Source organism: Mastomys coucha, unplaced genomic scaffold (genome assembly GCF_008632895.1).
Source record: "Mastomys coucha isolate ucsf_1 unplaced genomic scaffold, UCSF_Mcou_1 pScaffold20, whole genome shotgun sequence".
Lineage (NCBI taxonomy): Eukaryota > Metazoa > Chordata > Mammalia > Rodentia > Muridae > Mastomys > Mastomys coucha.
Genome location: NW_022196903.1, coordinates 135,531,992 through 135,545,478, shown reverse-complemented (window position 1 = coordinate 135,545,478; position 13,487 = coordinate 135,531,992). Strand labels below are relative to the sequence as shown.

Below are 13,487 nucleotides of genomic sequence, written 5' to 3'. Positions count from 1 at the left end.
TTAAAGAGCTGTAACACCTGGGTACCTAGGAGAGCTGTAACACAAAAGAAATTTCCTGAGTAAACCGTCGAGAGAAGACGTCTCGGTGTTCTGTCATCATTGTTGCCATCCGTGCAGCAAGGCGCTGTACAAGTATTTATTTTAACATAAAGAAATTCAGCACAGCAAAACATGCTGATTGGTTTAAAAGATAAAATTAAAATTAAACTGGGGCTGGAGAGGTGGCTCAGTCATTAAAAACACTGTCTGCTGTTCCAGAGGAGTAAGTTTCTCTTTCCACTACCCACATCCTGATCTCACTGTCTATAACTCCCATTCCAGATGGCCTCTTCTGGCATCAAGCATACATATGGTGCACAGACATATGAAGGCAAATTCACTCATACATGTAATGATGTAATGACCTCTTTCTAGTGTTAATACAGAATTTATTTTCATAGATATCTGATAATCGCTAAGCAGGTTGACATGTTTTCTAAAACATGTTTGTCAGCTCAAACTTCTTGTTTAAGACATTAAGCTTTGTGTTTGAAAGTCATAGAAATATGAGGGATTTCCTCCAGGTATCCAGGCAGGGAAGCAAACCATGTGAAGATAAGAATGAAAACCCAGTGCTGACTGACCTTGTTAACGTGGATCAGACTTAGCAGAGTCTAATGCCAAGTGGTCATTGTTAGCATCATTGAAACACAATACAATTCAAGAAACAATTTCTAAGCAACAATTAGTCCAATCAGTCCAACTCCAGGTGCTCAATAAAGCTTACTATATGACAACATAGAAACAATTTTACAAAGTACATGTGACATAAGTGTAGGTTCTACAACTAAAAAACCAAGAATCTAACGTTGTCCATAGCATAGAGGTCAGTAGGCTATAAAGTACTTGTGACATCTCTTCTAAGGATGGGTAACAGTCTAGGGAGATAAGAGTCTGTGATAATTATTCTGAAGAATTTGGGTGAGGTCTGCCTCTATAACAAAAGGTGGGTAACATCTGTTATGCTTCCACAGATATGCCATTAACTAAATCTGATCTCTGTTTTCTCAATGAAATGCAAGTATTTGAATGTTTTTCCTCCAGTGAGGAGAGACCCCTGAATGATTTATATTCCCAGTTCCTTTAGTGCTTCCTGTGAGTACAAGGACCTCTGTGTCTTCAACCCAATAGAGATATAGATAGATGATATAGATAGATAGATAGATAGATTGATAGATAGATAGATAGATAGGTGATAGATAATAAATATATAGATAGAATGATGGATAGATGATAGATACATACATAACTACATAAATAATAGATGACAAATACATACATAGATAGGTACAAGATAATAGATAATATAGATGAAAGACAGATAGAGAGATAATAGATAGATACACAGACAGATGATAGATAGATAGATAGATAGATAGATAGATAGATAGATAGATAGATAATAGAAGATACACATGAGATAGGGTGATCTAAAGACAGACATCAGATATGGAAAATTGTGACCTCCCCCAGCCTCAAGCTGGCTGAACCAGACCTTATCCTGGCTACAAGCAGCTAGCCCACCTAGGATGGAGTCTTCCCCCTTAAGTGAGGTCTATTGTTCATCTAAGTCTGCAACTTCCTTGTAGGAGTCATGCCTTGCTAAGCTGCTTTACCTGCCTTCCAGACAAAACAACAAGATGCTAATTAGGCCACAAGATCCTGGCTTACTGGGGGATGGGTTCCCTGCCTAAGTATTCTCAGACTCTGAAATACACATTGGACCTTGGTTGGAACCTTTTGATTTGGTCTGGTTCTTTCCCTTGCAGTCCGATTCCCCCGTTTTCCCCAGGCCCCTGCCTCTCTTTTAGGAACCTGGTTTGCGTAGCTGCTGGCAACTACAGAAAATATCTAAAGACAAAAATCAGATAGAAAAGAAGGATTAGGGAAAAGTTCTCTGTGCAGATAAAACCCAAAAGAATGCTGAGGTGGTCATATATCCAACAAAATTTGTATCAAACATAAAAATAGCAAGACTAATATATTATGTAATCTCAATAATTATAACATATATGCATTTGACAATAAAACTCCTAAGCACAAAAAGCAAAGAATGATAGATAAAAGAGAAAGAGAGCAATACAGTAGCACCAGAAACTTGCCTGTTTTGCTTTCTGCCATGGATTAATCAAGCAAAGGGAAAATGAATGAAGAAACTCTCTCTCTCTCTCTCTCTCTCTCTCTCTCTCTCTCTCTCTCTTTCTCTCATCTATATATATGTATATATATATACGTATATACATATAAGAGATATTGAGTTATATATTGATTTAGATAAAGAGAGATGTAGATATAGATTAAATATACATACAGACACAGACACAGGCACAGGCATATATATGTGTATATATACACACATATATACATATATGTGTACACATATATACATATATGTGTGCATATATATACATGTATATATACATATATACACATATATGTGTATATATATACACACATATACATTATATACATATATGCATATATACACACATATGTGTATATATGTATATATATACATGTATATATATACATATATATGCCTGTGTCTGTGTCTGTATGTATATATATATATATATATGTATATATATATATATGCATATCATATATATAATATCTTTGGTCTCACTATATGTATACATATATGAGTACATATGTACATATATGAGTACACACACACACACACACACACACACACACACACACACATATATATATATATATATATATATATATATATATATATATATATATATACATATAGTGAGACCAAAGGAGCCAGCAGACAGCTAGAGGGCACTCGACTGAGCTACAGCTGAATAGAAATCCTCTAAAATCCAAATAAACTATGTCATACCATAAAACATGACTTTACATCCCGCACACACACAAACATATACAACTGCCTCATTCTACAGCTCCAGAGTACTAGTCATCTTCTCTTTTGAAATGTGTCAGACCCTGCACTGAAGTACACACACCCATACACTGACACACGGATGTACCCAATTTTAAACTAGTTTTTTTAAAAAGTTCTTTGGTAGAAAAACACATTATTTTCAACACTTGGATTTTCCTGTTTTTATGTTTCATTTCCAGTTTAATTCTGTCACAGTAGAGGAAGGCAATTGGTATATTTTTAATCTTTTAAATATTGTTGACTGGGAAGATTCTTAAACCAAAAATGAAAGGATGATTCAATCTATAGAAACCAGTCCATTTAGATAATGTGGAGCTCTTCATTAATAACAAATAAATAACAAAACTTTGTTATTATCTCAATAAGTACAGAAAAAAAGCACATTATGATGTTGAGTTAGTCTGTTGCTATGTATGGTAATGCTAAATGCAGGCCACTGTAAGAATTGAGCAAACAGGGACACCTCATAAAAATACCAAGGAGCAAGAAATGTCCATTAAGCCTAAAGACAGAGCTTCAGAAGGGTTTACCGAGCAAACATCAGTCCCCAGGAGATGCCCTAATTGTGGGGAGTAATGCCCCGTTCCAGGAAACGTCCCCAGTAAGGGGTGGATCCCCCCTAACCCTCCTACGTGCAATCCATATCTCCTCCTCACCTGGGACACAGAGGTCAATGAGAACAAAAGACAATGGGCTCCACCAATGAGAGATAACCAACTCATGCTGTAAACCTATGTACTGAAAGGTATAAAAAGTATGTGCTTTGGTTCCTGGAGGCCTTTCTCCGAATGCAGGAAGAGCCCAGTATACTGAATGCAGGACGACCCCAGTATACTGAATGCAGGAAGACCCCAGTATACTGAATGCAGGAAGACCCCAGTATACTGAATGCAGGACGACCCCAGTATACTGGCTCAATAAAAACCTCATGCAAACTGCAGTGGTCTCCCTGTGATCTCCCTCCCTGATTCTTCCTGAGTGGAGCACCCAAGCCAAATTTAATGGAACTCAGGTTTTAAAACAGGATGAGAGAAGTTTACAAAGTGGCAAAGAAAAGAATTGAAATCTCCAATAAAAAGCACATTGGAGGACTGGCAGCAGAAGTTCGGTTTTTGTGTGTGTGAAGTTTCAAACAAGTAAAGCATTCCCTTTCACTTTTAGATTTAAAACTATTTTTGAACATTCATTTCACTCTATGTGTTTTGTCTGCACATACGACTGTGCACCAAGTGCATACAAGGCTCCTGATGGCCAGAAGAGGGCATCGTATCCCTAGAAACTATAGTTACATATGGCTGTAAACAGACTTGCAGGTGCTTGGGACTGATACTTGGGACTGAACCCAGGTCCTGTGGAAGAGCAGGGAGTGTTAGCCACCTTTCTACCTTTCCACCATGCAGATCGAAAACTAGGGCTGGCAGGACTGGGAAAGAAGCTAAAGTTTGCAATTTATCTGCAATCCTGGAAAGGATTTGTTTACTTTGGCCAGAGATCTGAGCTTGATGTCCAATGACAACTGCACGGTTCCCTGTGTTGCTTTTAATTAACTCCATTGCTTTATCCAGATTGCAACTGGTTTACTCAGCAATCATTAGCTGTGTTTACAATAAGGTGGCTGCTCTGCTGAGCTTCACTGCCCACAATGGTTCAAAAGGTCAGGGACAATAAACCAAATGAAGGAAACCACCCGAGGGCAAAGAGCCAGAGGCAAACAGTTTAATGAGGACTGAGCCCTGTCACCACCTTAAGTCTATGTTACGAAATAACCAGGAAAAAAGTGACTGAGGCACTGGACAGATGAACCTTTTATAGATGCAGCCATTAATATCTAAACTAAATCTTTAGGGGCTCAAAGAAATGTACCCAAAGAAGAGGCAGCATATAGACTGAGACATGCAGCAGGTGAAGGTTTTTAAGCTGTTGGAGAGCAGGGGGGCATTTGAAAGGGACAGGGAAAGGGGAGTGTACCTGGAAAGGCATAAACAAGCCCAGATTCAGGAGGCCTTATTATAGCATTTTAAATATGCTAGATTGAATAAAGATGAGAAATAGGGGCAGGTGATATGGCTTAGCATGGGAAGGTGCCAGCCGTCAAACCTGGTGATCTGAGTTCAATCCCTAGGATCCACATGATGGGAAGAGAGAATCAAGTTTTGCATGTTTTCCTCTCACGTCCACATGTGTACCATGACATGCGCACATGTGTATACACACAAAAAAAAATTTTTATTTGATGATTGTCATTATGATTGGAGTGAAGTATAATCTAATAGAATTCTAACTTTCCCTTTTGATTGAGAAAACAATATTTTTTCATATATTTAGTGGCGATTTGCATATCTTTACTGAGAGACATTCAATTCATTTGCCTATTTTCTGAGTGATTTTGGTTCATGGTGTCTAATTTTTGAATTTTTTATAATGGATGTGTGCGTGTGTGTGTGTGTGTGTGTGTGTGTGTGTGTGTGTGTGTGTGTGTGTAAAATGTCCCCCACCGTATGCCACTATCTGCTTCCCTTCCCTCTCATGACCCATTTTCTTGACTATTCAGGACCTTTTCCATCTCTTGCAATCTCATATGCCAATATTGTTTTTTTGTTTTTATTACCTCAGCCACTGAAATGCTGTTCAGAAAATCCTTGTCTATGACAACCTCTGAAACAATTTCCTCACATTTCTCTGGAAACTTCAGACCTTCAAGTCTCATATTAAATCTTCAATTCATTCTGACTTATTGTAAATAGGACTGTATCATTATGCTTAGGGAAACAGTTTCATTGTTATAAATATGAAGATCCTGTTTTCCTGGCATCGTTTTGAGGCACACAGGTATAAGTAGCACCTTTTTTTTTTTTTAATTTTTTTATTGAATGTTTTCTTTCTTTCTTTTTTATTAGATTTTTTTTATTTACATTTCAAGTGCTCTCCCCTTTCCTGGTTTCCCCTGCGAAAACCCTCTCTCTCCTCCCCCTCCCCCTACTCAGCAACCCACCCTCTCCCTCTTCCTGGCCCTGGCATTCCCCTACAGTGGGGCATAGAGCCTTCACAGGACCAACGGCCTCTCCTCCCATTGATGACCAACAAGGCCATTCTCTGCTACATATGCAGCTGGAGCCTCGAGTCCCACCATGTGTACTCTTTGGTTGGACAAAACAGCAACCAATAGATTGGGAAAAGATCTTTACTAATCCTGTATCTGACAGAGAGCTAATATCCAATATATACAAAGAACTCAAGAGGTTAGACTCCAGAGAACCAAATAACCCTATTAAAAATGGGGTACGGAGCTAAACAAAGCGTTCTCAACTGAGGAATACCAAATGGCTGAGAAGCACCTAAAGAAATGTTCAACATCCTTAGTCATCAGGGAAATGCAAATCAAAACAACCCTGAGATTCCACCTCACACCAGTCAGAATGGCTAGGATAAAAAGCTCAGGTGACAACAGATGCCTTCGAGGTTGTGGAAAAAGAGGAACACTCCTTCATTGCTGGTAGGATTGTAAGCTGGTACAACCACTCTGGAAATCAGTTTGGTGGTTCCTCAGAAAATTGGACATAGTACTACCTGAGGACCTAGCAGTACCACTCCTGGGCATATACCCAGAAGATGCTCCAACATGTAATAAGGACACATGCTCCACTATGTTCACAGCAGCCTTATTTATAGTAGCCAGAAACTGGAAAGAACCCAGATGTCCCTCAGCAGAGTATTGGATATTTTCTTTATTTACATTTCAAATGGTATCCTCTTTCCTGGTCACCCCCCCAAGAGACCCCCTATCCCATTTCCCTCCCCCTCCTTCTATGAGGGTATTCCCCCACCCACCCACTCCTGCCCTTGAAATCTCCTACACTGGGGCATTGAGCCTTCATAGGACCAAGGGCCTCTCTTCCCACTGATGCCTAACAAGGCCATCCTCTGCTACAAGTGCGGCTGGAGCCATGGGTCCCTCTATGTGTGCCCCTTGGTTGGTAGTTAAGTCTCTGGGAGTTCTAGGGAGTCTGGTTTATTGATATTGTTGTTCTTCCTATGGTGTTACAAACCCCTCTAGCTCCTTCAGTCTTTTCTCTAACTCCTCCATTGAGGATCCCATGCTCAGTTCAATAGTTGGCTGCGAGCAACTGCCTCTGTGTCTATCAGTCTCTGACACAGCCTTTCAGGAGATAGCTATATCAGACTGTTTTCAGCATGCACTTTCCAGCATCCATAACAGCGTCTGGGTTTGGTGACTGTAGATGGGATGGATCCCCAGGTGAGGCAGTCTCTGGGTGGCCTTTCCTTCAGTCTCTGCTCCACACTTTTTCTCCATATTTGCTCCTGAGAGTATTTTGTTCTCTCTTCTAAGAAGGACTGAAGCACACAATCTTTGAGCTTCCTATGGTCTACAAATTGTATCTTGGGTATTCCGAGTTTTGGGGCTAATATCCACTTATCAGTGAGTGCATTCCATGTGTGTTCCATTCATTTACCTAAGAATTTCATGAATTCGTTGTTTTTAATGGCTGAGTAGTACTCCATTGTGTAAAAATGTACAGCTAGTAGTACAGTAGAGGAAAATCAAAGTTGAAAAAGTCAATGAATTAAAAAGCATGATGTCAATAGAAGAAACCAACAAAATCAAGAACCAATTATGTTGAAATTCTAATTTGTAATACTCTAACTGGGTCGACAATGAAGTAAAGAGTGAGGATACAATTTAATTGGAAAAAAGAGCCATTACTACACTAACATGGGTGTTTAAAGAACTAAAAGGAAAACTATGAACAACTGTGAACACTGCCTACAATTTTAAAGATGTAGGTGACATGGGCCTAGTCTTTGGAGAATGCAATCTGCACAGAACATGAGACAAAGGGAGAATCTGAAAAGGCCTATATCTGTTGAAAAATGGATTTACTAATTAATAAACTCACCTAATAGAAAGAACCAGGTACAGAAGATATCACTAAAGAAACTGAATAGCTAAGGAAAGTATCGTACTAATTCCCTCTAGTCTTTATAAGTATAGAAACTCTAGGAATACCTCACCTGTTATCCTATGAGACCATCACATTTCCAAAATTGACAAAGACATTATAATGTAAAAGAAGGGCAGAGCATAAGCTTATGGACACATACAAAACAATTTCAATAACAATTAGCAAATTTAATAGGCTATGGAAAATATTAAGCTCCATGACCAAAGACTATTTATCTCAGCTGTGCAAGATGATCCTATGAGCCCTCTATATCAGCAGGCTATAAAAGAATACACATGTGCATACATGTAACAATAAAGTGTTATAAAAACTGAATTATTTAACTTGATAAAGATTGTGCACTAAAAAGTTATGCCCATTAGTAGTGAGACAGTGAGCTTGACTGGTAGAAAAAGTAGGAGAGCACTCTTACCCTGACTGCCAACTGTAGGTCGGCCACTGTAGAACCTAGCTGGACACCCCAGCTGACGCAACAAAACAAGAAGAGGAATAATATTTACAAGATTAGGAAAGGAGGAAGATGACGACATTCCAATTGCACAATAATCCTTACAAACATCTCAATTGCTAAGGAAATAAGTGGAACCAGGAAGTAGTCATAAGATGGGTTTAGACACAAGTCATTAGTTTCTAACATATCAGCACTGAACGGTGACAGTTGAGATGAACAAAGCAAAACCAGCATACAATTCTTGTTAGCATCTCTGAAAATTAAATGATTTTTATGTAAATTTCACAAAGGCTGATTAAAAGTACAAATTTCAAATGGAAGAACATTTACAAGGCAAGAAATAGGTATTGCTGTTTATGTGAGCGTCGCTGTCAGTTCTTCTCAGCTCCACACACATGGTAACGAACTACCCACTGAACCCAGCAAAGAATTTAATAGACATTAACAAACTCATTTCAAAGTTTATATGAATGACAAGAAACAGAATGAGGAATCGAAGATTGAAGGGGAAAATATTCAGAGAACAGTCAGCGCCTGATTTCAAGACTAACCCTAAATCTACAGCAAACAGGGTTGTTTGTACTAGTGGGAGGTGGAGAACTACACCAAAAGGCCGTAATGGGGAGCTCAGAAAGAGAACCACAGAAACTGACAGTTCATTCTTATACCAGGAAAGAGAAATAAAGAAAACACAATTGAGGAGACATGATTTCAAAACAATGAATTGACACTTGCACTTTTTTATGCAAATGTTTTTATTTTCAACTTAACCAAGTTTCCCCTTTGCGCTGGCCTGTGGCACAAGGTTGAGAAGGCTGGCTGCTGGGTGGTGACATTAACTGTCTGTCAGTTAGTGGGAAATGGTGAGACACTACATCTGAGTGCATAGTACTTTTATTCCAGGGGAATGCCATGCAGCCAACCTAGTTACACTGTCAGGTCAGAAAGGCTGATGCGCGACCAACCTCTGTATAGCCTCACTTGGTAAGAACAAGCCCCCCAAGTGCAGAGTCCAGCAGATGCTGGCTCTGAGCTGACCTGAGGGCACTCTGATGACCACTTTCTTCCCCTGCTCAGATGTCCATTTTACAACTCTGTAAGCCCTTTGGAGAAAGTCCCTGCAATGTTTGGGGAGGACCTCCCCACCCTTCACAGGTTAGTGTCTGATCTGGTGGAGGGAACCTGGGGGGCCTGGCTTATTCCAGTTCTGGTGGGCACTAGCACTTGTTCTCCTGGAGTTCCCAGACTGCTTGCTGGAGTGCTGGCCTGTGGGTCGGCCACTGTAGAACCAGGCTCCAGCACTCTGAGCCAGTGCTGGCTGCAATGGTTCTGTCTCGGTGGCCTTTCCCTGCTCAGCCTCCTCAGTGCCTCAGCTACACGGTAATCCCCTGCACATTCCCAGATGATCTGGGCCCGCTCAGCTGGCCCCCGCTGCGCTGGAAGAGGCCCTGGATCTGGATCAGCTCAGCATCCTGGAAGATGTTGGCAGAGGCCTGCTTGCAGCCCGGGGTCTGAGGTGTTGAAACCTGCCACAGGGTGACTAGCTCACTACAGAGGCTGGAGTCCCCATCACCGGTACTCTGGTTGCCTTGGCTGCCGGAAGCGGGCGGACCGCAGCCGGGAGCCTGGCCGGGACACCTTTTACAAAGGTTACATCTGCCTTTTACAAAAATTAACTTATAAAGGACCACGGACTCAAATGAAAAACACAAAATTATATTGCTCACAGATGGTGACTTCGGAGGAAGCCTGTGCCTTCTGAGATATGATGTCTTTTAAGATCCATTTTAATGGGTGTAATCATGAAGAAATAATTTGTTAAATTCCATTATGATCAAGAACTTCTGCTATATAAAGGACACTGTCAGGACCGGAAGTCTCAGACAAGGAGAATGTACTTGTCAAAGACATTTGCTTATATAAAAACAAAGCTTAGCAGGGTGGCTTGAATGAGAAATGTCCCCCATGGTCTTGGATTATTTGGACTCTTGGTCCGCATCTGATGGTGATGTTTGGGAAGGATTAGGTGGTGTGGTTTTGATGAAGGATGGATGTCACTGATAGTGGATCCTGAGAGCATATAACGTGGAGCTACTTCCAGCCATCGTCTCTGCCTCAGGCTTGCATTTGAAGATGTGAGCTCTCGGCTTTCTATTTCTGCCTCCACGTCTGTGGCTTATTGCCATACTTTCCTAGCATGATGGACTCTCTGGAGCCATAAACAGTTATAAACTTTTTAGCCTATAAATTGTCTTGCCTTTCGTGTTTTTCCAAGCAGCAAAAAAAGAAAGACACTTAGGAAATAGGCTGCGACAGACTTCTCTCAAGGAGGTATGTAGATGACAACCATATGAAAAAAAATGCTTCAGTCTGGGGTACCATCAAAAGGCAAATTTAAATGACAAGGGGCAGGGATTAAATTATTGCAACTGTCAAAATCTAGACTGCTGAGAAAGCAAATAAGACTAAAGATGAAGACCAAGGGCTACTCTTAAAATTGCTGGCGTTGATGATTGTCATTGTACAGTTTCCTCTGAGAGTGGGATGGAAGCATCCCAGAGCATGATCCTATGCTCATTAAGATATAAGATTTTAAAGAGTGGTGAAACTATGTGATAATTTAGGACAGAATGTCAAAAGGGAGGTAAAACCACACAATGTTCTCAATGGGGGGGAAAATCATTGAGGCTGGGTAGTAAACAGCTCCGTGGCTTCAGGATGTCCCCCCAAATGACACAATTAATTAGGCATCTTCTTCATGCATCACCTTTGAACAGTCAGAACTGAGACACACACTCAGATGAAATGAGCAGCTTGGAAGAAGCAGCGAGCGAGCCGCTGAGCGACCTGGAAGAGGCTGAGACCCACTGAACTACCCGGAAAGCTTTCCTTTAACGAGCTGAGCTGTCTTCAGGCCTTCAGGCTCAGAGGTTCCTCCACATTCCCAGTTCCCATGCTGGAGTGGGCTCTGCTGGTCCAGCATCTGCAGGTTCGGAGATTCCTCCACGTTCCTGGTTCCCATGCTGGAATGGGCTCTGCTGGTCCAGCCATCTTCAGGCTCGGAGGTTCCTCCACGTTCCTGGTTCCCATGCTGGAATGGGCTCTGCTGGTCCAGCATCTTCAGGCTCGGAGATTCCTCCACGTTCCTGGTTCCCATGCTGGAATGGGCTCTGTTGGTCCAGCTGCCTTCAGGCTCGGAGGTTCCTCCACGTTCCCTGTTCCCATGCTGGAATGGGCTCTGCTGGTCCAGCATCTTCAGGCTCGGAGATTCCTCCACGTTCCCTGTTCCCATGCTGGAGTGGGCTCTGCTGGTCCAGCCGTGTTCAGGCTCGGAGGTTCCTCCACGTTCCCTGTTCCCATGCTGGAATGGACTCTGTTGGTCCAGCCGCCTTCTGCTCTGTAAATCCTCATCCATATTCCTATAAGCAACCTCACTAAAACTCATGGTTCATCAAGTTGGACTTGGATGGCATCTATGCTTTGGTTTGTTGGTTCCCTTCCTGGGGTGAGTAGACATTTGTTCATGTCTTGTTGACATGACAGTGGATGGATCACATGACAATGATCAGTACAGCTACTTTAGAAGATGGCTAAACAATTTCTCATAAAATATTCTCACCATAGAATTACATTTTGACATTTGGTCAAGGGCACTAAAATTTATGTCTACACAAAACTTTGTGCACAGATATGTATAACAATTTTATTCATAATTTCTAATATTTGAAAACAACTATCCTAATACATATATAGCTAAGTGGGATATCAGTAGACTGCTATTAATTACTACAAATAAATGTGCTATAAAAATAATTTTTAAAGTGCTCCAAAGAACCTGAGCTTAAGCCAGGTACTTTGACAATAGCCAGTCTGATAAGGCTGAATTCAATCACATGACATTCTCTAAAGGTGTAAGTTTGGGTTGTAGGAGGATTATTGATTGTCATGGTATTGTGGCAGAGAAAATGGAATTTTTAGATACAAAGAATTATTGCTGTCATTATATGCATGTTTAATTTTACAGAAGGCTTTCTTCCTAAGGGAACACAAATGCCAACTAGCAACTTTCAGCAATCATATCATGTCACCATGCATGCATCAGTTTTGAAAAGAAGTAATCCTTTCCTTTTTAAAGGTGTTTAAGGGGGGACGACAGCATGTGCTGTGGGGAAAATACAGACAATAGAAAAGTTCTTCACTCACACTGCTCTAGACATTTGGAATAAAGTCAGAAAGGGAGAGTTTCATCTTTGTCTTATTTTGTTTTGAGGTGATTATCCAGTTTTGTACTATTAAAGAATGCCTCATAGTACAGACATACACAAATCTCAAGAGCGGACATACTAAGTGGCAAGCTGTCTGCAACCTAGCTAGCTCGAGGCAAAGATTTACAAACGTGCGTTATCGCCTGGGATGGCTTCTTTTCCTATTAATTTGACACAAGTTACTAGAAAGAGAAACTTCATTTGAGAAAGTGCTTCTATGAGATTGTTTATAAGAAAGTGGATAGGACATTCTCTTCATTAATGATGCCTTAGTGCCAGCCATGGGGAGCAAGCCAGTAACATTCTTCCATGGTCTCTGCTTCAGTCCCAACTCCAGGTTCTTGCCCTGCTAAATTTTGTCTCAGTACAAGACTAACCTGGAAGTCTAAAATGAAATAAACCTTTCCCTCCCCAAAGTTCTTTTTGTCATGGTCTTTAGAAAAGCAATAGAAACCCAAGTTAGCAAGATTTAAGAAAACCCATCTTCTCCGGGAGCACATAAGGCTTTTTCTGGCTGGTGAAATTGTACTAAGGATCACGTCCATTAGCAGAGACAAAACAGTAAAATAGAACCTGGCATGCAGTAAGTGCACAATAAGTGTTAGTCACCATCATCATCATCATCATCATCATCATCATCACCATCATCATCACCTCCATCATCATCATCATCATCATCATCACCACCATCATCACCACCACCACCATCATCACCATCATCATCATCATCACCACCACCATCATCACCATCATCATCATCACCATCATCATCATCACCACCACCACCACCATCATCATCATCATCATCATCATCATCATCATCATCATCATCA

The 13,487-nt window shown here is 40.9% G+C and overlaps 1 pseudogene; it reads right to left on the bottom strand.

Annotated features, from left to right (window-relative positions):
* Positions 1–9,545: 9,545 nt before the first annotated feature.
* Positions 9,546–9,959, bottom strand: LOC116098419 (annotated as a pseudogene).
* Between the last annotated feature and the right edge of the window lie 3,528 nt (positions 9,960–13,487).